This window comes from Corapipo altera, unplaced genomic scaffold (genome assembly GCF_003945725.1).
Source record: "Corapipo altera isolate COAL_440 unplaced genomic scaffold, ASM394572v1 62, whole genome shotgun sequence".
NCBI lineage: Eukaryota > Metazoa > Chordata > Aves > Passeriformes > Pipridae > Corapipo > Corapipo altera.
Window position 1 is genome coordinate 6,437,365 of NW_020884894.1, and position 14,481 is coordinate 6,451,845.

Genomic DNA, 14,481 nt, shown 5'->3' on the forward strand with positions numbered 1-14,481 from the left:
TGAGGGTCTGTTGCTCCTTTATGCAGTTGCACATGATTCCCTAAGGGAAGAGGGTCAACTTTTCTCCAGGAGACAAAAAAAGCTTGGCATTAGGGCAGGAAACACTCTGGCTTTTCTTCTTCTCTCCCATCTCTCTCCCTGAGAACATTTCCCCTTTTCCAAGGGCAGGGCTGACAGTTTTGCATCCAGGTTTCAGCTGTAATCCCCCTTTGAACAAGCTGCCCTTCACCAGGGCTGTTCTTCCTGACACTGGGAGCATTTGTTTGTCATGGCTGAGGGAGAGAAGTGAACTGAATTACACATAGATCCATTTCTAAGAAAGGCTTTCAAAGCTCTCCAGGATGCTTTCCTCTAAGTATTCCTATGTATCATCTGAGCAGCTGCCAGACCACCAGCCATGAGGAACTATCAAGTGCAACAGCTCTGGGTTATTTTATGTATCCCTCCAGTTGGAAATAATCATGTCTTGCTAGACTTCTGTGAAAAAGCAGGGCTTGAATCATTAGTGACGTTTTAAGAAAGAAATAAGACTGTCATCACATAATAATAGGCAAAATTATCTTTACATCTGTCATTTCCTGGAACAGCACTGAAAGGAAACAAATTTAAATTTGTCTTAGCTGAGCTAGATATCAACACAACCTTTGCTTCCATTGCTGCTGGGCTTCTGTATTGTTTTTTCTGTAAGTAGAGCTAACAGAAAAGAGGGAAAATGTAAAGATTTTCACAAATTCTAAAGTTTAGGATCATGTGAGCTACTGGACCTTGATAAACATGCACAGAACTACCATTACCATGCCAAAAGCCTGACCAAACCCCTTCTCTGCAGGGAAGTGGACACTGCAAAGACCATTATTTTATAAATACCTGTTCCCATAACTCTGGATTTGCTTCCACTTCCACACATTCTGCACACAAATTTCCTCTGCACACCTCAGAGTCTGTGGCTACACCAGCTCTCTCTCGAGCATCACTTTTGGATAACGAGCTGTGAGAGATTCAGTGAAATCTGTAGGAAAAGAGGTGAGTCTGTTATGAACATCTGACCCCTGCCCAGTGCAGGCTGCTGCCAACTCAACACTGCATTTGCATTTTCAACTCACTCAGGTGCCTTGGAAAGACTTCTTGGATGATGGACAAACCGCAGCAGCCTCAATAATTTGTGCATTTGGTTGGTTCTAGGCAGTAGGGGAGGTGACCACTATTTATTGCAAAGATATAATGCCAAGAAAACATCTGATAGTGATGGACAGGTGCATAGCAGAGGACTGAGGAACTTCAGATTCCTCTGTCCTTAAACCATCTTCTTCTTTAAAATGTAAAAATATCAAAATCCATGATTTCTCTAAATGTGAACTTACACTGAGCTAACAGTTCCTCCTTGCTGCCTTTGTTCTTGGTGATCTAATCCAGAGTAAGTCAGTGATATCAAACTGCCAAAATGTAGCCCCCTTCTTCACCCTGAAGAATTTACAGCTTTAACTAGATTAGGGAAAAAAATACGAGAAAATTAACAAAACAGATACAATATGCAGCACTTCCTGGAGAGAACATGACTGGGAAGATTTGCAGAGATGGTATTAAGAAAAGATTTGAAGGAATGAAGGATATAGAAGGTATAATAGCTGTCAGGGAAATGAACCGAAAATATTTCTTCCCCCTGTGGAAAAGTTTGGATCTCTGTTGAAAAACACAGAAAGGAAAACAAAGAAACTTTTGTTTTCAAGCTGTGTCCAAAACACTTCCACAGGTTCTGACAACCTTTTGAGGAAAAAGTTTTGGCAAATCCCATGTTCAGCCTTATGAAGACAGATGAGAGGGCAAAGGAGAGCAGAGGTGCTGGGGTCCAGAAAAGCCACTGCTGGGGGCAAGAGCAAGGAACCACAAAGGATGACACCAGGAAGAGTGAGGTCAGTGATATTTGTGACCCATGATCTGGTTTTCCCCAATTTTTCTTATTTTTTGAATTTGGAAATCATCTTAACTCCTCTCTTTTTGCATTTTAACATGTGAATGGTCCCCACAGCAGCTTTTCCAGCCACTCCACAGCCTACAGAGCAAATAAACCCTTTGATACAACAGCTTAAACTCACACACACAAAGATGCAACGTGGCCCAGGAAAACAAACAGCAGAGAGGGAATGATCAAGTGCTTAGTTCTTTATGACTTGGAGACAAAAAGGTCTAAAATCCAGCTTGGGGGATATCTGGCTGGGCTTCTCTTTGCTGCTGAAGGCCCCATTGCAAAAGCAATGTGAGGACCACAAGAGACACCAACTGGTCCTAATTGCAGTGATTCTCATTAGTTTGATGAAAAGCAGTGAGAGGATGGACAGGCAGCATTTGGGCTGCTATATGGAACACTTTGGAAAGGCCAGGTTTAAAGAAATAAAAAAGAGAAGACAGGCTGCTTCTGGGAGTGGAGGGAGGGTGGGAGATAAATCAGTGCTGCCCAGAGAAAATCCATAAGCTGCTTTTCAGGTCATAAAAGGAAATATGCTGCACATGAGGAATTTGTTCTTAGCTCTGCTTCATGAACGGGCAGGCAACAGCCTTAAATAAGTCACTGTCACTTTTATAGAAATTAAATATTTTCACAAGATGTTCTGTCCTTGAACAGAGTCTATTCCCTGCCTCCCTGGGCACTTGATCCCCAGAGTTAAACGTGTGGGATTGCAAACCCAGCAGAGGAGCAGTCGCTGCCTCCCTGCAGCCCCACAGCTGCCAACAGGAGCTGCTCAAAGAGGCTTTCTGCTTGTCAAACACAGCGTAAATCTCTGCTCCTGAAACAGCTCCCTGAAAAACAGCCATTCCTTCCCCTTCCTGACAGCTCCTCAGCAAACCAGACTGCAAGTGGCTCCGTGGGGAGCAGGGAGCATCCTCACCAGGGACCAAGGTTGTTGACTTCGGGTGCCTTGGGCATTTGATACATCTGCCAACCCATTTACAGCGTCCTGCTGCCTCCCAGCACACTCTCAGTTTGGAAAAACAAGACCAGCTCCCAGGACAAACCAGGTGTTTCTCCATGCCTGTAATACTTTCTGCCTCACTGACAACTTCAGGTAAAATTTTGATGGAATCGAGTGTCCCTCCAGCCACATCTTCTGAAGGGCTGGTGGACCCACCAGGGGATTAATTATCCCAGGAGGACTCAGTTTCTGCCCTACTATGGAGGACAGGGGATGGATTATTCTGCCACCAAGCTGTAACACATTCCTGCAGGATAACCTTAAAAAGAAAGATGATCATGGCACCATCCCTTCCTCCCTCTGCTTCAGCCACTCATTTCCTTGTGCTGTGGGTGCAGCCACCACCCTTGCAACACCCCACAGAAATCCTTATTCCCCTTTCGGGATTAATAACCTAAATTTCCATACTCCAGGGCAAGCTGGTAAAAAAAGCCACATCCTGTGTCAATCAGGTGCAGTGGTGATTGTAAAATGTGCCCCTGTGGTTCCCTCGAGCTGTGATGTGATGTGGCATCCTGGGCAGATGATGATATCCTGTGATGTGACATCCTGGGCAGATTCCTCCTGCTTCTGCCTGCCCCATGTCTATGAATATGCCTAGCAGCCTTAGTCAGACCTTGTAAGCTCTTGAGGATTTGGGAAATTAATATAAAATACACAATCACAGAACAGAATCACAGAATATTCTGAGTTGGAAGGGACCCCATAAGGATCATCAAGTCCAACTCTTCAGTGAATGGTCCATACATGGACTGAACCCACAACCTTGGCATTATTAGTACCAGGTTGTATATTCAGAAATAAATATAAACAAAGTGTTTTGCCAACTGTTTCTGGCTTTGACAGGTGTAAGACTTTGGAGTGGTGCAGAGTGATGCAAGGATGGTGATGGGACTCATCAGAGGCAAAGCACCAGCCAGGACATTTGGGCAAACCTGTACTTGTCTCCAAGCCACAGTGTTTATTCAAAGCCCTGTGTAAAGGCATTTTTCTTTCCAACAGCTCATGATATGTGTCAGGTTATTGTTGGCTACTCTGTATTTGTAGGTATTTTCACATCTGTAAGTCTGTAAAAGGTGACATTGTTCTCTCCTCTCTCTGTTTCTGTGGGTGAGATTGTTTTGGAAAGGACACCTTGTAGGTGTAGGATGGGCTTCACCCTGCCCTTTAATCATATCAAAACACAGGTGGTCAAAACAATATATATATACATATAGAAAAGAAAGACCCAGTTTCAGTTTTGGAATTTCTAGGAACACCAGACCTTGTTTATTGCCCTCCATCTGTACAGTCAAAACTCTTTGGGCCATTTTCACCAGATTCTCTGGGATGACCAAGAGCAGTTCAAAAATGACAAGAGCAAATGCACTCTGACTGAAATATGACTTAATTTCAACCAGCAGGAGTCTCAGGAAAAGAAAAAAAAAGAAGAAGAACTTGTTGACATGAAGCATGTGGAGTCACTCATCCAGCATTGTGTAAGGGCTATAAATCTGCCAGGAAATGAGGCATGAAATGCATCATAAAAAGTATATCATCAAAACTATAAGATCAGTTTAAAATTTATGGTAGGTAATCTGGGGAGAGCATTGCATCCCTGAACTTTAAATCAAATGCTCTTCAGCTCTATATTTCTGCAAGCTTTTGTATAAAACTCCTTTCTCTTATTTCCCTCTACTTGAAAAATCTCTAACCATTAAAAAACCCACACTATTTCCTATAAAATCAGCAGTGAAAACTGGTAACCTGAAAGTCAGTACAAACCTGCCACAGCAAGTGAGTTACAGTAGAAGAACCACTGGTTTAACCTTTGGGGAAAAATATAGTTCAATAATGTAACAGAATTTGTCCTCTCCTGCAAAGATTTTGTTGACTCAACTAATGCATCTCTCTGTTCTACTTATTGCTTTAAGACGCCCTTCTGACCTCCATACCCCACTGTAATTATCTCATTGGTGTTAGTTTCTCTCTATTCCTCTCCCAAAAGTCTACTATTGTCTCTCTGTGAACAGATGAAAATCAGACGAGGAGGATAAGAGGGAGATATGAAGATTTGGGCTAACTACCTGATTTTTGCTGTGCCTGGTGAGTAGGGGTAAGCATGATCAAAATTAAATCATTAAATTACTCTCTAAAGCCTAATAGAAATCTTTCTTTCAGTTTTATTGTGCTAAGGGAGTGGAAGTTGTGATCCCTCCAAATTTCATGGGGTCAGGGATTTATCTCATCTAAATTTCTCTGCCCACAAACCAGCCAAAAAATTGCCCAGCACAAATATACAGAGCTCTGTTAGCCTCTAATGATTCATCAAGAAAAGGCTACAGGAAACAGAGATCCTCCTACCCACAGAATAAACACAATATAAGAGCAATTTCTAAAACAAACCAAGGCTCATCTTTTCCTGGTATCTCCTGCAGCTGAACTTGATATTGTCTGGTAATTCTTGAACAAGTGAACCACAGTCCTTACACCTGGTGCATGGAGTGATTCATGCCTTGTGTGTGTGTGTGTATTTATTTATTTACATTTATTTTATGAAGCTGTTTCATCTCAATGCTGGCTGTAACAATCTGGGATGCTCTTTGCCTTTTCCCTGCAGTTTGGAGCCCTGGGAGCCAGCATTGTGCAATCCTCCATGCACAGTTACAGCCCTGCCAGTTATAGTGGAAAAGTTTTAGCAGGAATAAGTTGCCTGGCTGGACACCAGACACACTCTTAAAAACTAATCTCAGGCTCTTGCTAAGGCTCAGGTTTGGTAGCTGCTGTGGCCTGGATTTCAGTGCACCAAGCAGGCTGGTGACATCTTCACCCCTCCTTCCTGGAGCTGTTTCTTTGCAGGGGAACCCTGTGTTTGCCTCTCTTCCCCAGCAGACTCAGAATGAAGTCTGGTTTTGGTTGAATTTGAGTATTTTCTTACTCTGACAGCTGATTTGTAGCTTGCAGCCTGCTGTTATCCCAGCAACAAGTTTATGGTCCCACTGCCATTATCTTCCAAGCAAACAGAAACACTCTCTGCCACAGAAACCCTTTCTGTCATCTAATCACCCTGCCAAAGTCAGGTTTGCAAGCCAGAGAACAACACAGAAGGCTCCACCAGACAACTTAAAGACTGTGAGTAAGCTCATTCTGTGGCTGAAAATAAACACCAGTGTTTGAGTTAGGCAATCCAAAAACTGCTAAAGCCTGACCTGTTACGAGCATGTGACATATGAAATGAATTTTGCTGAGTATCTCCAGATTAGACCAGACACTGCTGCCACTGGGCAGCCCAGTTGACATTTAGGATTAACGAGAGACACAATAAATAGAGCAGAAATTTGGATTTACAGATGGGCAGTAAGTCCCTCACAATCCCCAAGTGAGCAGGCAGTGAGTGTGTAGTTGTGCAACCCTCAGACTCACAGGGGGGTGCCCAAGGTCTCTCCTGGACGAGGGAACCAAATGTTACCTTCATCCCTTGCCCAGCTGCACTGATGGACTTCTCAGTCTGGAATCAGAGGAAAAGACTTCCCAGCCTTCATCCACCTCTGGCTACACATGGGAGAAAGCAAAGCAGTTTGCCAGTCACTCTTCTTCCCACAGTGGGGAAAAAACCTGGGTAAAGAAGGGACAAATGGGACTGTGATCCCTTGCTTGGCACAAAAGGTTGACTCTCAGCCAGGTCCATGAAAGGAGCTGCCATGATCATCCAGAGTGACAACAATTTCTGCTTGCAAGGCCTAGGAAATCCTAGGATAAAGTGAGGGTGGAACATGAGAGAAAAGCACAGGAACACCAACAGAAGGCAAAGCCAAAGGCAAAAAACCAGCCACCAAATAGCCAAGTGTAAGGTCCATATATCTTCTTGTAGAGACTCGTTACATTCTCTCTGCTGTCTGCACATCACACCCCATCACTCACTCTCCAAGATGGATTGCTCCCTGTTGGTGACACAGTACTTTGACATTTGGACCATCAGGGCAACAAATATTGATCTCCCTGGAGCAACTCCTGATCCCAGCACACGATGTCCTGTGCCGCAGTCCAAGGCTTGGGCTGTCTCTTCTGCTCCACTTTATCACTGATGTCTTGGCTGCATCCTCTGCTTGCTTTTTTTTTTCCTTTCTGTACTTTTGCCTATTTTTTTTTCATTAAACCTTTCACTAGAAATCTGTTGGAATGAGTAACTGCCCTGCCGTGGCGTCAGCTGGAATAGAGTTGAACAAGGAGTGAGATTTATGTGAGCTGAATCCTCAGACAGTTCAGGATGGAAACTATTAACCAGCACAGTCTGAGGGCTGATTTTAAACAAGCCTCTCTGTCTAATCTATATGAACCTTCTCACTGCAGCACCTTTATGTGCAAACCTTGTAATGTGTTCACCAACAGATGCAGCACCAGGAGATGCAGAGACCAGCAGCTGGAGAAGAGTCTGGGCTTGAGCTCTTTGCTGACACCACTGTCCATTCCCTCCCATTGCCTCAGTTTCACTACAAGGTCCCTGAACGTGCTTGAGGCTGGATTTCCCTGGATTTAGGTCTTCCCACCACTTTTACAAATGTTTGATCTGCTCAGGGGGAGACCTGAGGCAGATCTCAAGCCTCAGTGCTCTGAGGCATCTCAGCATTTTACATCCAGGTTTTGAAACAGCTGAAGATCCAAAATATTTTACAGGTGCTCCAATGAGAGCAAAATCCTTTCAGTCCAGCCCATCCTCACCCTCCACAGTCCTATAAACCCAGTGGCTACAGCACAGGGAATGTCCCCAGGCCCTTCCTCTGCAACAGACACAAGAGAACAAACCCAACAGAGAAAAAGAGGAGCAAGAAGCTCACATTGACACCACTTCTCATGACCTCTCCAGGTGCTTTGGGACCTCTGCCCCATCAGTGGTTCTGGGAACAAATTAGTTGCCATTTGCTGTTTTGATTTTTGGTCTTTCTTTCCTTTCCAAAGGTTCTCTCTTTGCTTTAAAAGGATGAAAGAAGGGAAAATAATAGTTCCCCAAGAAAGAGGCACTATCTAGTAAGAACATAAGAGTTATTAGATTTTAAAAATGCATTACATTTTAAACCATTCATTTGGGGTTTGGTGCTGTTCTTGTTAAAGGTGGAAACATTAGGCTCAGAAAATTCAGAATAGAGGCAGCAGGATTAATGACCTCAGCTGTCTTCTCCCAAAGGGGTCTTACAAAGCTTGGTCACCTTTTTCCTCCTTGTTTCTCAACCCAAAGCACCTGAGGTCACATTTGCAGGGGAAGAGCCCTGCACAGGTCACAGAGGAGAGAAGTTTAAGTAAGGAATGAATGAGGCTGCAGTGATGTGTCCCAAGGATTGGATGGGCTGTCACTCCTGTGCTTCACTGCCCCACCACATGTGGATCCTACTGCATGATTCAGAGCAGGGAGCATCCCAATTTCGGGTCAGGAATGCTTTGAGGAAGCTCATTGCAGGGCTTTGAGGGAAAGTCTCAGGTTTGTGATTCCCTTTGCATGAAATCAAAGGCATCGAGACTGACTCTGGCTCAAACTTGGCTGTTTGCCTGTGGAAAACATAACAGTATGTAATGTTCCTCATGCCAGTGGACAGCCCAATAACTATTTTAATTACTGTTTATGGTAACTGGATTGCAATAGAGAATTCAATTGCACATTTTTGGGTTCTTAACTCACAGTGGATACATTTTTCCTCCATATCCTGGGTAGGTTGCTGTGTCCAGGACTATACTGGTTTAGGGACACTTCAGTTATGTCCAAGGGCAGTCATGGCACATCTGCCCAGCTCCAAGGAAATTCTACTCAAGATTCTCCCAAACAGTTTTGGTTAGTTTGAAGGGCTGATGGGACCAGAAGTACCTTGTAACTCCGAGCTTTTTCAATGAGCCCACAAAAAGCCACCACAACATTCTAACAACCAGCTGAAAAATTATTTTAGAAGGATCACAGAAAGCATGACAACTTTACAAGACTAAGGCATTTAAGTGAAACTCTGGTGGGGTCGGTGAAAAGGAGCTGTGAGGGAGGACTCCTGTAATGGACTGTCAAACCTGCATGGACACAGCTGTGACTGACACGCAGCAAACAGAGGACTCAGCATTAACCAGCCCTCTTTTCCTGCCACTGGGCTCACACTTTTTGGTTTTAATGCTGTCACCCTCTCATTTTAATTAATCAGAGCCAGCCAGATGTCCACCTGTTCCCCTCACACTGCAGGGGAAATCCATTAATAACCAGAACACAGGACACATGTGAGCTTTCCAGAAATGAAATGAATGCCTAGGAAATACCTTGATATGGTTGTCCCAGGGAACACTGATTTTCATTTCTGATCCTTTCTGTAACATCTGGTCCGAGTTGCTGGGGAATGATGTTCCATTCAGCCTTGGACTCCCTCCAGCCTGTGGATTCAGTAACAGAGTCAGGACACCTGTACCTAAAAGCAAAGCCATCCAAGTCTGACTGGATATGCTGCCTGAGAGATATTATTCCTTTCAGATGAGAAATTACTATTCATCCCTGGCTATACTGAAAGACAATACTATACTTCTTGCAAGAACTGGGATATTAATTTCTGGCACAGCTCAGAGTCAGGACATTTTTGCTCTCCTAAAACTCCCCCTCCCTGAGTTTACAGTTGGTGGCAATAATCTTTATTCCCCCACCAAAAAACACAAACTGAACTTCTGTTGCCTTGCCAGCATAATCTGGCTGTACAGCCCCAGCCCAGAGTTACAATGGAGAAGGAATGTGCTGCAATGCCCTACCTTGCCAAGCCCAAGGTAGGATTCTTCTGGCCTCTCCAGGCCTTTAAGAACAGACATACTTTGCTGCCTACCCCACCTCCCTGGTGAAGGCAGCTCTGCAGCAGGCAGGAGGGCACCAGCCCCCTCGGATGTGCTGCCAGGAAGGGGACAGATGCTGTCCCTCAGCTGTTGGGGTGGTCACACTGACCTCCAGAGAAGGCAGGGTGACACTGATGGATCAGTCTGTGATTCGGCACAGCTAAAATAATGAGAATATTTTTGCAGTCACCATTCTGGGAGTCATCCTGGGCTGTCTGCTCATTGTAGCCCCAACGGTGGCTGTTGCTGTGGTGTAAAGATTAAAGAAGAGACACAGCAGTGACAGCTCAGGTCTTGCAGCATCTGTGATGGAGGAGCTTTAGACAGGTGGGACCATGGGCTGATCAGGCCAAAGCAGTATATTTTACTGATGTAATATTATCACAGTATAAATAATGGAGAAAATATTAACCAGCTTCATTTGTCACAGTCAAAACCAACACTCTCCATCTCAACCTGTCTCCAAATAAATCCCCTCCATGCCATCTCTAAGACGTGCTCTCTCCACCTCAGGGTTTGTCTAATGAGCAAGAGGGCAGACTCAAATAAACACAGCTCATTCCAAGCTCATGGAGCACAGCTTTCCAGCCCAGGGGCTGGACCACCCAGGCCAAAAAGGCAAAAATCATCTCAGGTGGATCTGAACACCCCCAGGCATTGAGCAAACAGCTCTGCAAGAGGAGATGGAGCTAATTTATCACAGGCAGGGGCCAGAAACAAATGTAGTGACCTGTAAAGCCAAACACTTCTGTGGCTCTGACAGAAAAAGCAGGATATTCCCATTCCAGGATCAGACACAATGGCTGTGTCTGGCCGGACATGCCTTTAAGTGATTGAACTCAAGCTCTGTCTGGGCAAGGCGTCAAACTCCACAAATCTCCATCCAAGCCTCACACCTGATGGCACTTTGAGCCAGTCCAGACAATAATCTGGAGTGATGTTCCACTTCTTCAACCCCCTCCATCTGCACTGCCAGCTGCCAGCCCGCCTGCTCCAGCTCAGGGAGAGCAGGGGAGATAAAAGGAAGCAGACCATTTGAAAAGGAAAAGGAATCCTGTGAAAAAAGTCAGATTTCTGGAGCTGTGCAGATCTCAGACTGAGGAGGTGTGAAACCGTGTGGCTGATAAGATCATCCAAGCTCTGGCTGCAAGAAATGCAGCATCACAGGGCAGTGTGGGCTCCAAGAGGGCTCTGGTAGGACCAGAGCTGGTTCAGCTCCCTGCTGAACAGCTAACTTCTGAATTCATGGAATCACCAAATGGCTTGGGTTGGAAAGGACCTAAAAGTTTATCTACTTCCAACCCCGTGCCATGGGCAGGGCCACCTTCCACTAGAAGGAATTACATCAGGTTATTCATGGCCTCATCCCGCCAAGCTTTGAAAATCTCCAAAAAAGGGGATTTCACAGCCTAAGATTTTGTTCCAGCATTTGAGCTCAGTTGTTGAGCAGCTCCTCTTAGTGCTGACTCCTGCACGATCACAGCATCATCAGTTCCTGATGATTTTTATTCCCACTAGACAATACATTACATAGAAGTATCAGCCGGGCACTAATCTTAGGGGGACAGAGTTAACTAAAATTTTAAATGAGTCCTTTACTGATGGACTCAAACTATTCAGAATCAAGAATATGCTGGTTTTGTCATGGTGACTCCCTACTGAAGTGTCAGGGTCACTGTCATCTCAAAATAAATATAAAGTCACATTTGAACTATGACTGCATTAGACACAGACATGGGAATTCAAGATGAAAGGAAGAAAACAATTTCCCTGTAGTCCCACTGACCTCAGAAATATAAAAGTAAAACTGAAGTCAAATTCAGAGAAAGAAATAATAAATAAAATCAGCACCTAAGTTGTCCCTGAGCAACCTGCTCTTGAGCAGAGATTCCCTCCAGCCTCAAACATCCTGTGTGATTTTACTGGAACTTTAAACATTTTTTTCACATTGTTTTGAATTTAACTGTATTGAAACATGCATTTATGTGCATTCCTGAAAAGCAGCATCAGTGGGTAACTTGTTGATGGAGTAAAATTGAGAAAATATTCAGTCATATTTTCTGTAACTCCAAACCTGCTCTGGAAGTTAATTTAGTTGTTTAAGCATTTTTCTGCATGAGCTCCTTAATTCCTCTGTTTACCAGAGAGGTTGTATGGATTTTGTAGGAGCAATGATTATTTTGTTATGCCCATATTTGTGTTTTCTCCCTATCAAAACCACACACCTTCTTTATTTAATTTATTGCACCGATTGCTGAAAGTGTAACTCCTCTGGATTCTTTCTAAAGCCTTCAGACAGATGACATTCAACAGGAAAACAAAAAAGCCAAAGAAAAATAAAAACATCCTTCTCCTAGAGGAAGAAAAGCCTGCAATCTTATATGTGTAGCTTCCAATTTTTGGCAACAACAAACTCACAATTTTCATATTCTAATATGCATCATTTTAATAGTAACTTTGAATGAGCATCCTTGGTTCCCAGAGAAAAACACTGCCTGCTGTATCCATAGCAAAAGAAGGCCTTTTAAATGTATGAAATCTTAAGATTTCATAGACATTGAGTGCTGGGAAGGGATGGAGACTGAGGGAAGGGTAGGATGGACATGGATTTAAAAAGAGAGAGGGAACCAGAGGGTGGGAAGCTGGGTGGTTTGACCATAAATGCACACACTGCACCTACAGTGTGTTTGTCCTGAAGGACATCAGCTGCCCCATCTTCTGCTCCAAATGTCCCACATTTCAGTAAATTTAGACAAAAAAATCCCATATTTTCAAAGCACAGCTCATGTTGAGAACAGTTTGGTCAGAGAAGGGACAGGAAGAAGATGACTCTCAACCTGAAGGTCTTCTCAGTCTTCTGAAAACTGTTAGAAGGACCATGAGGTAAGAGCCTGTCCCTGAAGTTAATCAAGTCCTATAACTGTGACAAAGAACTGGGAATGATGCTGGCAATAAAACACAGAGTCTCCTCCTGGGAGTAAAAGCCAGAACACACTGATTTATGGCAAGAGAAGGAGAGATTTATTTTTATTATCCAAGCCAATCTGAATCACTGTAGAGGCAAAAACTCAAAATAAAGACCAGGCCCCATGTCCTTTCTGTTTAATTGCAGCCACTCTAACAGAATTTTGTTTGAACAAGGATGCCTGATGTTATGTCTATGCTGAGAAGAAAAAAATATTTCTATTTCAGTTTGGTCAACTCCAGTGAGCTAACCTGGGTTAAAATAGAGGTGAAAAGACTACAGCAACAGGAGAAGGATGGACTGGGTCAGATCAAAGGTCCTTATATGCTAAGGGAGGAACACACAAGCTTAGGAAGCTGTGACTAATTCCCACATTATATTCAGGCCTTGGAAACCCACAGCTTTTTGGGATCTTTGAAGTCAGAGGTCCCAAAAAATGGACATGTTTATGAGCCTCTCATGGGCCTAAACTTCATATGACAGCTCAGCCTTCACAACATCCCACAGAAACGAGCTCCTCAGCTGGATAATGGACTGTGGGACAAATTACTGCTTCTGAGTTGATTTAAACTTGCTGTGTGGGCACCTCAACCCCTTCAGTTCTGATTAACAGCCCAGAGGTGATTTGAGTTTTAGGTTGGGGTTGAACTCGAATTGCTGAATTGAGTGAGAGCCTATGCTGCTTTGCCTTCTTTCTCTTCATCCTGATTTTCACCAGCATTAATTAATAAGAATTGGTTAACAGACTTTAAAAACATATTGTTCCATTTGTCTGTGTGTGTAAACAACCCCTTAAGTCAAAACAGAATCAGGACATAGGTACAAACCAAGCCAAGGATCCAAGCACACTCCAGGCTTAGGGAATGTCCACGTTCCAATCTAAGGTTTGTGTTTGAAATCAAGAAAAAAATATTTTAGATTGGTGAGAAGAGTTTAATAGTCTACAGAAGATTAGTTTACCCAATTTTATTTGAGTTGAGCCTACCTGATTGCAACAAGGATGAATGTTTTTCCCAAGGCTCCAGTCCCAGTAGTATACATCCCTTCATTTTTCTTTCTTTCTTTTTCTTAAAAGAATTTTGGCAAATGATTTCCTTCCCTGGCTTCTTACCCCCTATTCTGTATAGGAGGGTTAAGGATGTTCCTGGCTGCACAAAGGGGTCACCATCCAGGCTACTGATTAGGAAATAACACAGTTTGTCCACATCTGTCCCTGACGAACTTTTAAAATATAAATACAGATGGTTTTATTTAAAAGGTAAAAAGTCCAATTTGAACTCAAAGATGAAGCTTGTTTTCTTTCCAATCTCATTTTTTCCCTGGATGTTTGGTACATTTTGTTCCTTTGTTATCAAGTGTAATCACATTTATATAATAAAATGCAATTGAGAACTGGAAATATAAGTTGAGAGTCCTTTCATTTTGTGATTTACTCAACAAATTTCTAGCCCAAATTGAGTAGAATTCATATATTTCAGGTATTTCTGAGAGTATATTCCCATGATAGGAGAGAACACAAACCCCAGTGAAGAAGAATAAAGAGAAATAGGGGGGGAAACAAGCCCTGGAGAAGTAGAATAAAGAGAATAACTTCTCTAATTGCTTCTTCTGTAAGCCAGATAATTAATTCCCTTTGTTCAGAGTTTGACTCTGAACTGCGGCAGCTGAACCACTCTTTGCTCGAGCTCTGATCCCCTATAAGTTGCACAACACCTCAAATGCAGATCA

The 14,481-nt window shown here is 43.4% G+C and overlaps 1 long non-coding RNA gene across 1 annotated transcript; it reads right to left on the reverse strand.

The window, feature by feature from the left end:
- Positions 1–255: 255 nt before the first annotated feature.
- On the reverse strand, positions 256–1,161 carry LOC113949008. Its single transcript, XR_003528305.1, has 3 exons — positions 1,104–1,161; positions 868–1,009; positions 256–272 (listed from the first exon to the last, which is right to left on the reverse strand). It is a non-coding gene; the product is annotated as an uncharacterized LOC113949008 (long non-coding RNA).
- Positions 1,162–14,481: the final 13,320 nt, after the last annotated feature.